Below are 17,710 nucleotides of genomic sequence, written 5' to 3' on the forward strand. Positions count from 1 at the left end.
GAAATTAGTAAGTGATAAGTGTTAATAGAATCTAAAGGTATGCCACACTAAAGCCATCCAGCTCAGCCAGTCCAGAGGCACCACACCCCACACCTCCATTACCCCAATCTGGGTCTATGATTAACCAGAAAGGAGCCACGTGATAATGGCTCCTTACTTAAATATATCTAAGCTAAGAGCTACCTACCTTGAAGCAACCTCATAATGCTCCATATGGCATGTCAGGGCCTGCACCTCCTCCTAATTCAGGAACCTCTCTGCCTCTCACAACAGACATATATAGTGACAGATGCTCAATTAGCTTAGTGATATCATTCAGGTGCTTGAAAGGGAGGGGTATTTCTAAGAACATCTTGTTTGCCAGAGTGTGGGTGTGAAAATTCCCTCCAGTGATCCCTGATGCTTAGTGTCCCAGCCCCTTGTGGGCTCCAGTGCGCATGCGCAAGATCTCTCTACTATCGCGAGATCTCCCGTGTGCATCCTGGAGCTGGCAGCCACTACAATGGTTGTCAATGGGGAAATGACACCTGCAGCTGTCAAAATTGATAGCTGCAGGTGTTAGAATGGTCAGTGTCACTGACCATTCTTACACTGCCCCGCACATCGGTGTGCTGTCTTAAAAATAGCATTGTGTCATTCAGCACATACCACCACAATAAAACATGGGGAGGATGCGGTATCAGTGCACATATAACGTGGGCTGATACCACTTCTCCCCCATAACAAATTATCATACATCTACCCCATTGTTTGAAACCCTGTAATTTTGCCCTGTTATAGCCTCATCTGCGTGATGTGTGATGTCACACAGCCACCATGCAAAACTTGCCCGGCCCCGTTTGCCCAGCGTCACCCCCGCAACGCCAAAACTCTGCCTTGCAACAGCCTTGCCTGTAAATCACATTGTGGTCGCATCCATCAGGGATGCGACCGCAATGTGTACAGCCACTGGCAAACTGCCCTGCAGGCCGCTGTTGCGGCCGGGTCTGAATGACACCCATAGTGCACCACATGGTATTTCTCCCAGTACACACAGCACCCCTATATAACCTCAAGGACACACAGTACCCTATATGACCCCCAGTACACACAGTACCCCATATTAACCCCAGTACAGTGTCTCCATATTACCCCCCCAGTGCACATAGAACCCCCATATTACCCCCCAAAACACAGTGCCCCAATGGTACCTGGCTTTTTCTTTCATACTATAAAAAAGTGCAGGGAACCAGGAGAGTGTGGTGAAGGAAGGCGGTCCCTAGGGAGAGCTGTGAAGCAATGTTGGACAGCCCCCCATGTGTAGTTCCCGAATCCCTGAGGGTGGCTGAGTTTGCAGGCAGCACAGGCTCACAGCCACATGGCCACCGTGGAGGAGCAGCAGCGGGTCCAGCGGCACTCACTGCCCTGAGTGTGAGCACATCCCGCACTAGCCTGTGAGAAGCTGCCAGTGAGGAAGGGTAGGAGGCCGGACCGTGTGCTGTGGACATAAAGACTGCGCTGTTGCCGCTGCACGGCCCTGCCAGCAGGCTAGGCATCTCCAGCCCCTGCCTCCACTGCCATCCACAGTCACATGTGACCACACGCGCTGTCACTGTGTGACAGCGGCTACTGATGAGAAAGGGTGCCGGGCCAGGGTGGCACCGCCAGGCGGTGCCCCCTCCTCAGCAAGTGCCCCTGGCGAGTGCCATTCTGGCCAATATACAGACACGCCCCTGTTTGTGATTGCTTTATGTATACAATTGCACCAATAACTCAATTTAAACTATAAAACAAAAAAAATTAAGCTTGAAAAAATATTATCATTAAAATCATGTTTTTTTCCCTCCAACCACAAAAACATCTGTAGTTGGGCTGAGTTCAAGTCCCGGCTGAAGATCAAAAAGTCTGCGCAGTGGAGAGCTTCGAGGGAGACAGGGGGAGGGACACTCCCTGAGACTGTTGAATTTACCGACTTGGAGGAGGATGCCTTGGTCTGTGTGTCATATGAGGAGGTAGCAGGTGTGTCTGAAATGGACACTGACACACCTGCCCTTGAATGTCCACATGCCTTGGAAAGTAAATGTTGGTTTTTTTTGTAAACTAAAAAAAAGTTGGTTTCTAATATTGTTTTTTTAAACTTTTGTCTCCTTTTCCAATCACAGCACAGGAGGTGCAGCTCACTGAGGCTGAGGAGGGGGGAAACAATGACAGCTCCAGTGTGGGGCCAGAAAGCCCTCCACCCCGAGATGCTCCCCAACCCAGTCTCCAGGAGCTTCTGGGCCACATTGTGAGGCAAGGAAGAAACACCACCGACTTCCATGACCAGATGCTCCTACTTGGCCAGAGTCTCAGGAAGGCTACAACACCTGCCCCATCCCCTAGCCCTGCCAAGGAACAAGATCGCACTGGGAAGGCCCCTCGCAGATCCACGCGCAGACCCATAACAGAAGAACAACCCCTTCAGCTGGGCAAAAAAAGGGCAAAACGTGATTTCTCTCCAGATGCAGTACTTGTTTCCAGCGCACATGTTGTGTATACAAAAATGAATTTGGACAATAGCTTGTGGGACAAGAATGTCCAAATCACTTCTGCCAAATGGAGTTTGGCATCTTCTCTTTTCTTTCCCTTGCTGTGATGCATTAGCCTGTGAACTTGTCCCACCTTCCTCTTCACTTTGTGGGCCTGATTGTTGTGTTTGGGTATTGGGCCCAGAATCTTCCTCAATTTAACCCACATATTCCTCAGGCAGGGTACTGAGACCAACCTCTTGTTGTGTTTGTTGCAAAGATGGGGGTAACTGACTCATGGGTACTGTAATCCTCTTTTCTGCACAGACAGGTGCTTTTTGCTGTGCCATTTGGTGTAGTCTTTATTTTTCTCCTCTTTGTCTTTGTGTTATGAATATATTTTTGGGATTTATGAGTAAAAATATTTAAACCCCTTACACTTTGTCCTAAAATTGTGTTTTTATTATTGTGATGCATGATAATCATTTTGTATTTATTTTTACTTACTGTACTAGGGGGTAAATTTACTAAGATGGGAGTTCTATTTAAAATGGGATGTTGCTCATAGCAACCAAACAGATTCCAGGTATCTTCTAGAAGGTGCTAGATAAATGAAAAGTAGAATCTGATTGATTTGCTATGGACAACATCCCATCTTAAATAGAACTTCCCCCTTTAATAAATGTACCCCTATAAATGTAGTACCTGAAGCATTATTACTGAACATTATAAGTAAACTTGCATTATGTTGGTAATGTTGTCATATGAAACACACAACAAATATATTCCTCAAGAAAACATGGCATGTATGTGGGATATATGAATACAGTATGTGTATTTTGAAAGCACAATGCAGCTTGATAGACAACTCAAGCAAAGTGTCAGCTCAAAGCAATGTGAACACAGAAAGTGGTCCTTTAAAATAAATTAATCTGTTGTGTGTAATGTCTACAATTGCTTGACAAACAACACATGTAGTACATATGCAGTACACATGTAATAGTTGTAAACAAACTAGTAAATGAGCAGGTTCGGATCCCTGAGATCCAAACCCTACCGAACCTCCCTATCCGAGTCCGGCTCGGGTTTTCCCGCCTGACTCGGAAACCAGAATGAGGCAAACGTCATCATCCCACTGTCGGATTTTCGTGGGGTTTGGATTTCATATAAGGACCCGTGCGTTGCCGCCATTTTCACTACAGTCTCAGAGAGTGTAGTGAGAGGACATGTCCTCAGTGTCTGTGTGTGTGCGGGAAAGTGGGGTGGCGATTCCAGTGCTGTCTTGTGCTGCTCAGTCCAGTGTAGTGTGTTATGCTGCATCAGTCCAGCCAGTCACAGTGGTGGTGTTCTCTGCTGCTACAGTATGTCCCCAGTGCTGCTGTATAAGTCCCTTGCAGTTTTGCTGTGTTGTCTTGCATCAGACCAGGGGTAGTGTCTTGTGCAGCATCAGTCCAGTGACCAGTCACAGTGGTGGTGTCCTCTGCTGCCATATATCTGGTGTGAATGCCAAATTGCTTTCTCACAAATATTTAAAATGCCCGCTCTAATATATATTGTAAACGCCTGCACATCTTATTACTATGTGCCATGAATGTGCGCTATATATATAGCAAAACACTGCATCCCATAAGAGAAAACAATACACCCACACATTATCTGAGTTCCAAAGCTCATTGATGTATATATTTGTTATTAAAAGGATATGGATTCAATATATATTACAATGTACAGTATACCTATAATTACATGGTTACAACTCACACAGTAAGCAGTTAAAACATACAGTTACAGTTACAGGCCAGCTACAGCAAATACATCACCATATCCTTCTCGTATAAAAGTCTCTCCATATCACTCTCTCTCTCTCTGTAAAATCATGCAGGCACTGGTCTGCCTGCAACTCCATCATCCTCTGGTACAAAACAGGAACTGGCTTCCTGTGTGATCAGCAATGTGTTATCTAGTTTGGGGGAGGGAACTTACTCATTTATGATGAGTCACTAGTCTCTTTGTATATGCTAATCAGGTTCAGCCTTGAAGACATCCAAAGGGCTGGCCTGAGCTTCCTGTCCACTACCTGTTTGGAATATCTATTGTTCTAATAAAAGTGATTTTAGCTTTTATACATTTAATCATAATTATTTGTTGCAATGTCCTACAACTTAATAACAAGTATCAAATGAATCTACACATTAATCTGCTTGCTTTAACACCAAATATGACAGGTGTATCTGGTTTTGTTCAAATAATACACATACATGACATTACTTCATTATATAATTTTAAATCATCATGATGTCTGGCGCTTGATATTATTATAATTATGTACTGCATGAAATAAGTGTTGAATCCATCTCTGTGGCATGTCCGTGTAAATGCATGTGTTACCATATATTGCTGTGCTCGCTGCGCGTATTTGCAAGTATAGCGACTCATAGTGTGTGTTGTTTGTATGTTCTTTTTATGTAATATTTTTGACTTCGACACTGGTGTAGCTGTATAAGTCCCTTTCAGTGGTGCTGTGTTGTCCTGCATCAGACCGGGGTAGTGTCTTGTGCAGCATCAGTCTCGTGACCAGTCACAGTGGTTGTGTCCTCTGCTGCCATATATCCAGTGTTACTGGCGTATAATTCCCGTGATACTGGCATATAATTCCCGTGATACTGGCATATAATTCCCGTGATACTGGAGTATAATTCCCGTGATACTGGAGTATAATTCCAGTGATATTGCCGTATAATTCCTATGATACAGCCTTATAATTCCCGTTATACTGCCATATATTTCCAGTGATATTGCCATATAATTCCTGTGATACTGCCATATAATTCCTGTGATACTGTCGTATAATTCCAGTGTTATTGCCATATAATTCCTGTGATATTGCCGTATAAATCCTGTGATACTGGTGTATAATTCCAGTGATATTGCCATATAATTCCAGTGATATAGCCGTATAATTCCCGTGATACTGGCGTATAATTCCAGTGATATTGCCATATAATTCCCGTGATACTGGAGTATAATTCCAGTGATATTGCCACATAATTCCCGTGATACTGGCGTATATTTCCAGTGATATTGCCGTATAATTCCCGTGATATTGCCGTATAATTCCCATGAGACTGGCGTATAATTCCAGTGATATTGTCGTATAATTCCTGTGATACAGCCTTACAATTCCCGTTATACTGCCGTATATTTCCAGTGATATTGCCATATAGTTCCTGTGATACTGGCATATAATTCCCGTGATACTACCGTATAATTACAGTGTTATTGCTGTATAATTCCTGTGATATTGCCGTATAAATCCCGTGATACTGGTGTATAATTCCAGTGATATTGCCATATAATTCCAGTGATATTGCCGTATAATTCCCGTGATACTGTCGTATAATTCCAGTGATATTGCCATATAATTCCTGTGATACTGCCGTATAATTCCAGTCATATTGCCGTATAATTCCAGTCATATTGCCATATAATTCCCGTGATATTGCCGTATAATTCCTGTGATACTGCCGTATAATTCCAGTGATATTGCTGTATAATTCCTGTGATACTGGCGTATAATTCCAGTGATATTGCCGTATAATTTCAGTGACATTGCCGTACAATCCCTGTGATATTGACGCTTAATTACCATGATACTGGCATATAATTCCAGTGATATTGCTGTATAATTTCAATGATATTGCTGTATAATTCCTGTGATACTGCCGTATAATTCCCGTGATATTGCCGTATAATTACCGTAATACTGACATATAATTCCATTGATTTTGCCAAATAATTCCAGTGATCCTGCCAAATAATTCCAGTGATCCTGCCGTAAGTGATCCTGTCATATAATAACTAGTGATGTGCCCCGGAAATTTTTCGGGTTTTGTGTTTTGGTTTTGGATTCGGTTCCGCGGCCGTGTTTTGGATTCGGACGCATTTTGGCAAAACTTCCCTGAAAATCTTTTGTCGGATTCGGGTGTGTTTTGGATTCGGGTGTTTTTTTACAAAAATCCCTCAAAAAATGCTTAAATCATAGAATTTGGGGGTCATTTTGATCCCATAGTATTATTAACCTCAATAACCATAATTTCAACTCATTTCCAGTCAATTCTGAACACCTCACAATATTATTTTTAGTCCTAAAATTTGCACTGAGGTCGCTGGATGACTAAGCTAAGTGACCCAAGTGGCCGACACAAACACCTGGCCCATCTAGGAGTGGCACTGCAGTGTCAGATAGGATGGCAGATTTAAAAAATAGTCCCCAAACAGCACATGATGCAAAGAAAAAAAGAGGTGCACCAAGGTCGCTGGATAGCTAAGCTAAGCGACCCAAGTGGACGACACAAACACCTGGCCCATCTAGGAGTGGCACTGCAGTGTCAGACAGGATGGCACTTCAAAAAATAGTCCCAAAACAGCACATGATGCAAAGAAAAAAAGAGGTGCACCAAGGTCGCTGGATGGCTAAGCTTAGCGACCCAAGTGGCCGACACAAACACCTGGCCCATCTAGGAGTGGCACTGCAGTGTCAGACAGGATGGCACTTCAAAAAATAGTCTCCAAACAGCACATGATGCAAAGATAAATGAAATAAAAAAGAGGTGCAAGATGGAATTGTCCTTGGGCCCTCCCACCCACCCGTATGTTGTATAAACAGGACATGCACACTTTAACAAACCCATCATTTCAGCGACAGGGTCTGCCACACGACTGTGACTGAAATGACTGTTTGGTTTGGGCCCCCACCATAAAAGAAGCAATCAATCTCTCCTTGGACAAACTGGCTCTACAGAGGCAAGATGTCCACCTACTCCTCATTGTCCGATTCCTCACCCCTTTCACTGTGTACATCCCCCTCCTCACAGATTATTAATTCGTCCCCACTGGAATCCACCATCTCATGTCCCTGTGTACTTTCTGGAGGCAATTGCTGGTGAATATCTCCATGGAGGAATTGCATATAATTCATTTTGATGAACATCATCTTCTCCACATTTTCTGGAAGTAACCTCGTACGCCGATTGCTGACAAGGTGAGCGGCTGCACTAAACAATCTTTCGGAGTACAACTTAGGTAAAATAAAGCCAGTTTGTGCAAGGGCCTCCAAATTGCCTCTTTTTCCTGCCAGTATACGTACAGACTGTCTGACGTGCCTACTTGGATGTGGTCACTCATATAATCCTCCACCATTCTTTCAATGGTGACAGAATCATATGCAGTGATAGTAGACGACATGTCAGTAATCGTTGGCAGGTCCTTCAGTCCGGACCAGATGTCAGCACTTGCTCCAGACTGCCCTGCATCACCGGCAGCGGGTGGGTTCGGAATTCTTAGCCTTTTCCTCGCAGCCCCAGTTGCGGGAGAATGTGAAGGAGGAGCTGTTGACGGGTCACGTTCCGCTTGACTTGACAATTTTCTCACCAGCAGGTCTTTGAACCTCTGCAGACTTGTGTCTGCCGGAAAGAGAGATACAACGTAGGTTTTAAATCTAGGATCAAGCACGGTGGCCAAAATGTAGTGCTCTGATTTCAGCAGATTGACCACCTATGAATCCTGGTTAAGCGAATGAAGGACTCCATCCACAAGTCCCACATGCCTAGCGGAATCGCTCTGTTTAAGCTCCTCCTTTAATCTCTCCAGCTTCTTCTGCAAAAGCCTAATGAGGGGAATGACCTGACTCAGGCTGGCAGTGTCTGAACTGACTTCCCATGTGGCAAGTTCAAAGGGTTGCAGAACCTTGCACAACGTTGAAATCTTCTCCAGTGCGCTTGAGTCAGGTGCATTCCCCCTCCTTTGTCTATATCGTAGGCAGATGTATAGGCTTGAATGGCCTTTTACTGCTCCTCCATCCTCTGAAGCATATAGAGGGTTGAATTCCACCACGTTACCACCTCTTGCTTTAGATGATGGCGGGGCAGGTTCAGGAGTGTTTGCTGGTGCTCCAGTCTTCTGCACGCATTGGCTGAATGCCGAAAGTGGCCCGCAATTCTTTGGGCCACCGACAGCATCTCTTGCACGCCCCTGTCGTTTTTTAAATAATTCTGCACCACCAAATTCAATGTATGTGCAAAACATGGGACGTGCTGGAATTTGCCCACATGTAATGCACGCACAATATTGGTGGCGTTGTCCGATGTCACAAATCCCCAGGAGAGTCCAATTGGGGTAAGCCATTCTGTGATGATGTTCCTCAGTTTCCGTAAGAGGTTGTCAGCTGTGTGCCTCTTATGGAAAGTGGTGATACAAAGCATAGCCTGCCTAGGAACGAGTTGGAGTTTGCGAGATGCTGCTACTGGTGCCGCCGCTGCTGTTTTTGCTACGGGAGGCAATACATCTACCCAGTGGGCTGTCACAGTCATATAGTCCTGAGTCTGCCCTGCTCCACTTGTCCACATGTCCGTGGTTAAGTGGACATTGGGTACAACTGCATTTTTTAGGACACTGGTGACTCTTTTTCTGAGGTCTGTGTACATTCTCGGTATCGCCTGCCTAGAGAAGTGGAACCTAGATGGTATTTGGTACCGGGGACACACTAACTCAATAAATTCTCTAATTCCCTGTGAATTAACGGTGGATACCGGACACACGTTTAACACCACCCAGGCTGCCAAGGCCTGAGTTATCTGCTTTGCAGCAGGATGACTGCTGTGATATTTCATCTTCCTCGCAAAGGACTGTTGGACAGTCAATTGCTTACTGGAAGTAGTACAAGTGGTCTTCCGACTTCCCCTCTGGGATGACGATCGACTCCCAACAGCAACAACAACAGTGCCAGCAGCAGTAGGGGTTACACTCAAGGATGCATTGGAGGAATGCCAGTTAGGAGAGGACTCGTCAGACTTGCCAGTGACATGGCCTGCAGAACTATTGGCATTCCTGTCTAAGGAGGAAATTGACACTGAGGGAGTTGGTGGTGTGGTTTGAAGGAGCTTGGTTACAAGAGGAAGGCATTTAGTTGTCAGTGGACAGCTTCCGCTGTCACCCAAAGTTTTTGAACTTGTCAATGACTTCTGATGAATGCACTCCAGGTGACGTATAAGGGAGGAAGTTCCTAGGTGGTTAACGACCTTACCCCTACTTATTACAGCTTGACAAAGGCAACACATGGCTTGACACCTGTTGTCCGCATTTCTGTTAAAATAATTCCACACCGAAGAGGTGATTTTTTTTGTAATTTGACCAGGCATGTCAATGACCATATTCATCCCATGGACAACAGGTGTCTCCCCGGGTGCCTCACTTAAACAAACCACCTCACCATCAGAATCCTCCTTGTCAATTTCCTCCTCAGCGCCAGCAACACCCATATCCTCATCCTGGTGTACTTCAACAGTGAAATCTTCAATTTGACTAGCAGCACTTGCAGGGTGCGTGCAAATGGTGGAAGGCGCAAGCTCTTCCGGTCCAGTGTTGGGAAGGTCAGGCATCGCAACCGACACAATTGGACTCTCCTTGGGGATTTGTGATTTAGAAGAACGTACAGTTCTTTGCTGTGCTTTGCCAGCTTGTCTTTTCATTTTTCTAGCGTGAGGATGAGTGCTTCCATCCTCATGTGAAGCTGAACCACTAGCCATGAACATAGGCGAGGGCCTCAGCCGTTCCTTGCCACTCCGTGTCGTAAATGGCATATTGGCAAGTTTATGCTTCTCATCAGACGCGTTTAATTTTACTGAACTTTTGTTTTTTGAATTTTACATGCTCTCTACTATGACATTGGGCATCGGCCTTGGCAGACGACGTTGATGGCATTTCATCGTCTCGGCCATGACTAGTGGCAGCAGCTTCAGCACAAGGTGGAAGTGGATCTTGATCTTTCCCTATTTTACCCTCCACATTTTTGTTCTCCATTTTTTAATGTGTGGAATTATATGCCAGTAATATTAATTAATAGCAATGGCCTACTGTACCGTACTGCTATATATATACTGGTGGTCAGCAAAATTCTGCACTGTCCTCCTACTATATACTGCGCACAACTAAAATGCAGCACAGGTATGGATGGATAGTCTATTTGACGACACAGAGGTAGAGCAGTGGACTACTGTACCGTACTGCTATATATATACTGGTGGTCACAGAAAAATTCTGCACTGTCCTCCTACTCAGGGCCGGTGCTAGGGTGTTCGGCACCCTCCTGCAAAATATAAATTTGCGCCCTCCCATACTTTACATGCAGGGCCGGAGGGTTACCATGGCCTCTTGGGCCCCTGAGCTGCAGAAGATCCGTGTAAGCCTATGGATGTGAACTCTCTGCCCACACACACCCTGTGCAGCGTTAGTTATGGTCCTGCACACAGACAGTGCCGTAACTAGACATTTTAGCGCTGTGTGCAAGAGAGGGCATTGGCATGCTCCCTGTATGTAAAATAGGGGCACTGCATGCCGCAGGCGCGCGCAAATTTTTTAGGGGTGTGGCTTCATGGGGAAGGGGTGTGGCCACAAAATAATATCAATTCATATTACATATTATAGTAGTCTCCATTATTCAAACTACGCCACACAGCAGCGCCACTACACCAGGTAGAGCCCCTTTTACACATTACGGCGGACAGATTTCCCTTTTTACACATTACGGCAGACAGCATCCCCCTTTTTACACATTACGGCAGACAGCATCCCCCTTTTTACACATTACGGCAAACAGCATTCCCTTTTTACACATTACGCAGATATCGTCCCCCTTTTTACACATTACGGCAGACAGCGTCCCCCTTTTTACACATTATGGCAGACAGCATCCCCCTTTTTACACATTACGGCAGACAGCATCCCACTTTTTACACATTATGCCAGACAGCGTCCCCTTTTTACACATTACGGCAAACAGTGTCCCTTTTTTACACATTATGGCAGACGGTGTCCCTTTTTTACACATTACGGCAGACAGCATCCCCCTTTTTACACATTACGGCAGACAGCGTCCCCTTTTTACACATTACGGCTCTGCATACATAAATATATACATAAATACAAACACACACATACATACACATACCCAGACACACACACTTTCTCTCTCACACTCTTTTTACATCCACTTACCACAGTTGTGCTGGCAAGATCTTCAACTGCATGATCTTGTGTAGCCCCGCCCCCTTGGTCCATGTAGCTCTGCCCCTTTTTGACCAAACGATCACTGACACTCCTCTCCCTGTCACAGGGGGGAGAGGAGAGGGAGTCATGCTGCCGGCGCTGCTGCTGCTGCCTGTCAGTGTGACAGGGCAGGCGCAGCAGCAGGGGGGACAGGACGACGCTTCAGCTGGGATGCAGAGCAGTGAAGGCGCCTCTCCTGCCTGGCGCCTACCTGCTCTGCATCCCTTTGCTGAGCTGGTAGCGCTGGGCCTGCTCCTACTATATACTGTGCACAACTAAAATGCAGCATAGGTATGGATGGATAGTATACTTGACGACACAGAGGAAGAGCAGTGGACTACTGTACCGTACTGCTATATATATACTGGTGGTCACAGCAAAAATCTGCACTGTCCTCCTACTATATACTGCGCACAACTAAAATGCAGCACAGGTATGGATGGATAATATACTTGACGACACAGAGGTAGAGCAGTGGACTACTGTACCGTACTGCTATATATATACTGGTGGTCACAGCAAAATTCTGCACTGTCCTCCTACTATATACTGTGCACAACTAAAATGCAGCACAGGTATGGATGGATAGTATACTTGACGACACAGAGGTAGAGCAGTGGACTACTGTAACGTACTGCTAAATAAATATACTGGTGGTCACAGCAAAATTCTGCACTGTCCTCCTACTATATACTGTGCACAACTAAAATGCAGCACAGGTATGGATGGATAGTATACTTGACGACACAGAGGTAGAGCAGTGGACTACTGTACCGTACTGCTATATATGGTGGTCACAGCAAAATTCTGCACTGTCCTCCTACTATATACTGCGCACAACTAAAATGCAGCACAGGTATGGATGGATAGTATACTTGATGACACAGAGGTAGAGCAATGGACTACTGTACCGTACTGCTATATATACTGGTGGTCACAGCAAAATTCTGCACTGTCCTCCTACTATATACTACAATGCAGCACAGATATGGAGCGTTTTTCAGGCAGAGAACATAGATATTTTCAGCACACTGACACAGATATTTGCAAGCACACATATTTGCAGCACACTGAGCACAGATATTTGCAGCACACTGAACACAGAAACTGAGAGAATGCAGCCACGTCCTCTCGCTATCATCTCCAAAGCACGAGTGAAAATGGCGACGACGCATGGCTCCTTATATAGAATACGAATCTCGCGAGAATCCGACAGCGGGATGATGATGTTCGGGCGTGCTCGGGTTAACCGAGCAAGGCGGGAAGATCCGAGGCTGCCTCGGAACCGTGTAAAATGGGTGAAGTTCGGGTGGTTTCAGATCTCGAGAAACCGAACCAGCTCATCACTAATAATACAAGTGGAAATGGCATATAAGTACAGTCCAGTGATACTGCCGTCCCCCGCCGCCGCCGAGGCTGACGGTATATGTCCATTGATACTGCCGTATATGTCCAGTGATACTGCCATATATGTCCTTTGATACTGTCGTATATGTCCAGCGGTACTGCCATATAATTCCAGTGATCCTGCCGTATAAATCCAGTGATCCTGTCATATAATTCCAGTGATCCTGCCGTATAATTCCAGTGATCCTGCCGTATAATTCCAGTGATCCTGCCGTATAATTCCAGTGATCCTGCCGTATAATTACAGTGATCCTTCCTTATAATTACAGTGGTACTGGCATATAAGTACAGTCCAGTGATACTGCCGTATATGTCCAGTGATACTGCCCTATATGTCCAGCTATACTGCCGTATAAGTCCAGTGATCCAGCCGTATAATTACAGTGATCCTGCCGTATAATTCCAGTGATCCTACCATATAAATCCAGTGATCCTGCCATATAAATCCAGTGATCCTGCTGTATAATTACAGTGGTACTGGCGCATAAGTCCAGTCCAGTGATACTGCTGTATATGTATATATATATATATATATATATATATATATATACATACCCTGTTGCAAAGCGGATTACTGAAGCCATAACAACTATGCTGGTGTTAGATGTGTGTCCGGTATCCGCCATTAGTGCAGTGGAACTGCAGTGCCAACCCTAGATGGGCCAGGTGTTTGTGCCGCACATTTGTGTTGCTTAGCTTAGTCATACAGCTACCTCATCGCCCTCTTTTACTTCTTGGCATGATGTGCTGTTTGGGTACTATTTTTTTTAAGTGCCCTCCTGTCTGACACTGCAATGCCACTCCCAGATGGGCCAATTGTTTGTGTCGCTTAGCTTAGTCATACAGCTACTAGAGATGTGCAGCAGGCATTTTACGGGTTTTGTGTTTTGGTTTTGGTTCGGCGGTCGGGTTTTGGATTTAGACACGTTTTGGCAAAACCTCCCTTAAGAATTTTTGTCGGATTCGGATGTGTTTTGGATTCGGGTGTTTTTTTTTTCAAAACCCCCTCAAAACAGCTTAAATCATAGAATTTTGGGGTAATTTTGAGCCTATAATATTATTAACCTCAATAACCATAATTTCCACTCATTTCCAGTCTATTCTGAACACCTCACAACATTATTTTTAGTCCTAAAATTTGCACCGAGGTCGCTCGATGGCTAAGCTAAGCGACCCAAGTGGGCGGCACAAACACCTGGCCCATCTAGGAGTGGCGCTGCAGTGGCAGACAGGTTTTCACTTATAAAAATAGTCCCCAAACAGCACATGATGCAAAGATAAATTCAAAAAAAGAGGTGCAAGATGGAATTGTCCTTGGGCTCTCCCACCCACCCTTATGTTGTATAAACAGGACATGCACACTTTAACAAACCCATCATTTCAGCGACAGGGTCTGCCACACAACTGGTTGAAATGACTGTTTGGTTTGGGCCCCGACCAAAAAAGAAGCAATCAATCTCTCCTCGCACAAACTGGCTCTACAGAGGCAGGATGTCCACCTTCTCCTTATCACCCTTTCACTGTGTACATCCCCCTCCTCACAGAGTATTAATTCGATACCCAACGGGAATCCACCATCACAGGTCCCTGTGTACTTTCTGGAGGCAATTGCAGGTAAATGTCTCCACGGAGGAATTGATTATAATTAATTTTGATGAACATCATCTTCTCCACATTTTCTGGAAGTAACCTCCTACGCCAATCGCTGACAAGGTTACCGACTGCTAGTGATGTGCACCTGAAATTTTTCGGATTTTGTGTTTTGGTTTTGGGTTCGGTTCCGTGGCCGTGTTTTGGGTTCGGACGCGTTTTGGCAAAACCTCACCGAATTTTTTTTGTCGGATTCGGGTGTGTTTTGGATTCGGGTGTTTTTTTCAAAAACCCTAAAAAACAGCTTAAATCATAGAATTTGGGGGTCATTTTGATCCCATAGTATTATTAACCTCAATAACCATAATTTCCACTAATTTTCAGTCTATTCTGAACACCTCACACCTCACAATATTATTTTTAGTTCTAAAATTTGCACCGAGGTCGCTGGATGGCTAAGCTAAGCGACCCTAGTGGCCGACACAAACACCTGGCCCATCTAGGAGTGGCACTGCAGTGTCACGCAGGATGGCCCTTCAAAAAAATACTCCCCAAACAGCACATGACGCAAAGAAAAAAAGAGGCGCAATGAGGTAGCTGTGTGACTAAGCTAAGCGACCCTAGTGGCCGACACAAACACCTGGCCCATCTAGGAGTGGCACTGCAGTGTCACGCAGGATGGCCCTTCAAAAAAATACTCCACAAACAGCACATGACGCAAAGAAAAATGAAAGAAAAAAGAGGTGCAAGATGGAATTGTCCTTGGGCCCTCCCACCCATCCTTATGTTGTAAAAACAGGACATGCACACTTTAACGAACCCATCATTTCAGCGACAGGGTCTGCCACACGACTGTGACTGAAATGACTGGTTGGTTTGGGCCCCCATCAAAAAAGAAGCAATCAATCTCTCCTTGCACAAACTGGCTCTACGGAGGCAAGATGTCCACCTCATCATCATTGTCCGATACATCACCCCTTTCACTGTGTACATCCCCCTCCTCACAGATTATTAATTCGTCCCCACTGGAATCCACCATCTCAGGTCCCCGTGTACTTTCTGGAGGCAATTGCTGCTGGTGAATGTCTCCATGGAGGAATTGATTATAATTCATTTTAATGAACATCATCTTCTCCACATTTTCTGGAAGTAACCTCGTACGCCGATTGCTGACAAGGTGAGCGGCGGCACTAAACACTCTTTCGGAGTACACACTGGAGGGAGGGCAACTTAGGTAGAATAAAGCCAGTTTGTGCAAGGGCCTCCAAATTGCCTCTTTTTCCTGCCAGTATACGTACGGACTGTCTGACGTGCCTACTTGGATGCGGTCACTCATATAATCCTCCACCATTCTTTCAATGGTGAGAGAATCATATGCAGTGATAGTAGACGACTTGTCAGTAATCGTTGGCAGGTCCTTCAGTCCGGACCAGATGTCAGCATCAGCAGTCGCTCCAGACTGCCCTGCATCACCGCCAGCGAGTGGGCTCGGAATTCGTAGATGGATGGATAGTATAGTATTATATTACTTATGGACGACGAGTGACGACACAGAGGTAGGTACAGCCGTGGCCTACCGTACTGCTGCTTATATATATAATATACTGTATAACGGACCTGGTGGACACTGTCAGCAGACTGCTAAACTAGTATGAAGAAAAAAAAACAACACAGGTATACAATGTAGATGGATGGATAGTATAGTATTATATTACTTATGGACGACGAGTGCACTGACGACACAGAGGTAGGTACAGCCGTGGCCTACCGTACTGCTGCTTATATATATAATATACTGTATAACGGACCTGGTGGACACTGTCAGCAGACTGCTAAACTAGTATGAAGAGAAAAAAAAACACCACAGGTATACAATGTAGATGGATGGATAGTATAGTATTATATTACTTATGGATGACGAGTGACTGACGACACAGAGGTAGGTACAGCTGTGGCCTACCGTACTGCTGCTTATATATATAATATACTGTACAACGGACCTGGTGGACACTGTCAGCAGACTGCTAAACTAGGATGAAGAAAAAAAAAACACCACAGGTATACAATGTAGATGGATGGATAGTATAGTATTATATTACTTATGGACGACGAGTGACGACACAGAGGTAGGTACAGCCGTGGCCTACCGTACTGCTGCTTATATATATAATATACTGTATAACGGACCTGGTGGACACTGTCAGCAGACTGCTAAACTAGTATGAAGAAAAAAAAAACACCACAGGTATACAATGTAGATGGATGGATAGTATAGTATTATATTACTTATGGAGGACGAGTGCACTGACGACACAGAGGTAGGTACAGCCGTGGCCTACCGTACTGCTGCTTATATATATAATATACTGTATAACGGACCTGGTGGACACTGTCAGCAGACTGCTAAACTAGTATGAAGAAAAAAAAACACAGGAGTGTTTTTCAGGCAGACAAACGTATACTGGACTGGTGGTCACTGTCAGCAAAACTGTGCACTGTACTCCTGCTATAACTGCTCCCCAGTCCCCACAAATAGGCAGTGTGAGCAGAGCAGTACACTCAGCACAGATATATCATGCAGCAGTGCAGCACACTGAGTGAGCACAGATATGGTGGAGCGTTTTTTTTTCAGGCAGAGAAACAAACAAAGGATTAAACTCACTGGTGGTATAATCAAAACCCTGCACTGTACTCCCTAACAGCTGCTCCCCGTCCCCAATCCTCCCCACAATTATAAGTAAGTCACTCAGTCTTTATACTCAGTCTTTTCTACTATAACGGAGAGGACGCCAGCCACGTCCTCTCCCTATCAATCTCAATGCACGTGTGAAAATGGCAGCGATGCGCGGCTCCTTATATAGAATCCGAATCTCGCGAGAATCCGACAGCGGGATGATGACGTTCGGGCGCGCTCGGGTTAACCGAGCAAGGCGGGAGGATCCGAGTCGCTCGGACCCGTGTAAAAAAAAGGTGAAGTTCGGGCGGGTCGGATTCCGAGGATCCGAACCCGCTCATCACTACCGACTGCACTAAACACTCTTTCGGAGTACACACTGGAGGGGGGGGGGGCAACTTAGGTAAAATAAAGCCAGTTTGTGCAAGGGCCTCCAAATTGCCTCTTTTTC

The sequence above is a fragment of the Pseudophryne corroboree genome, chromosome 5 (assembly GCF_028390025.1).
Source record: "Pseudophryne corroboree isolate aPseCor3 chromosome 5, aPseCor3.hap2, whole genome shotgun sequence".
Taxonomy (NCBI): domain Eukaryota; kingdom Metazoa; phylum Chordata; class Amphibia; order Anura; family Myobatrachidae; genus Pseudophryne; species Pseudophryne corroboree.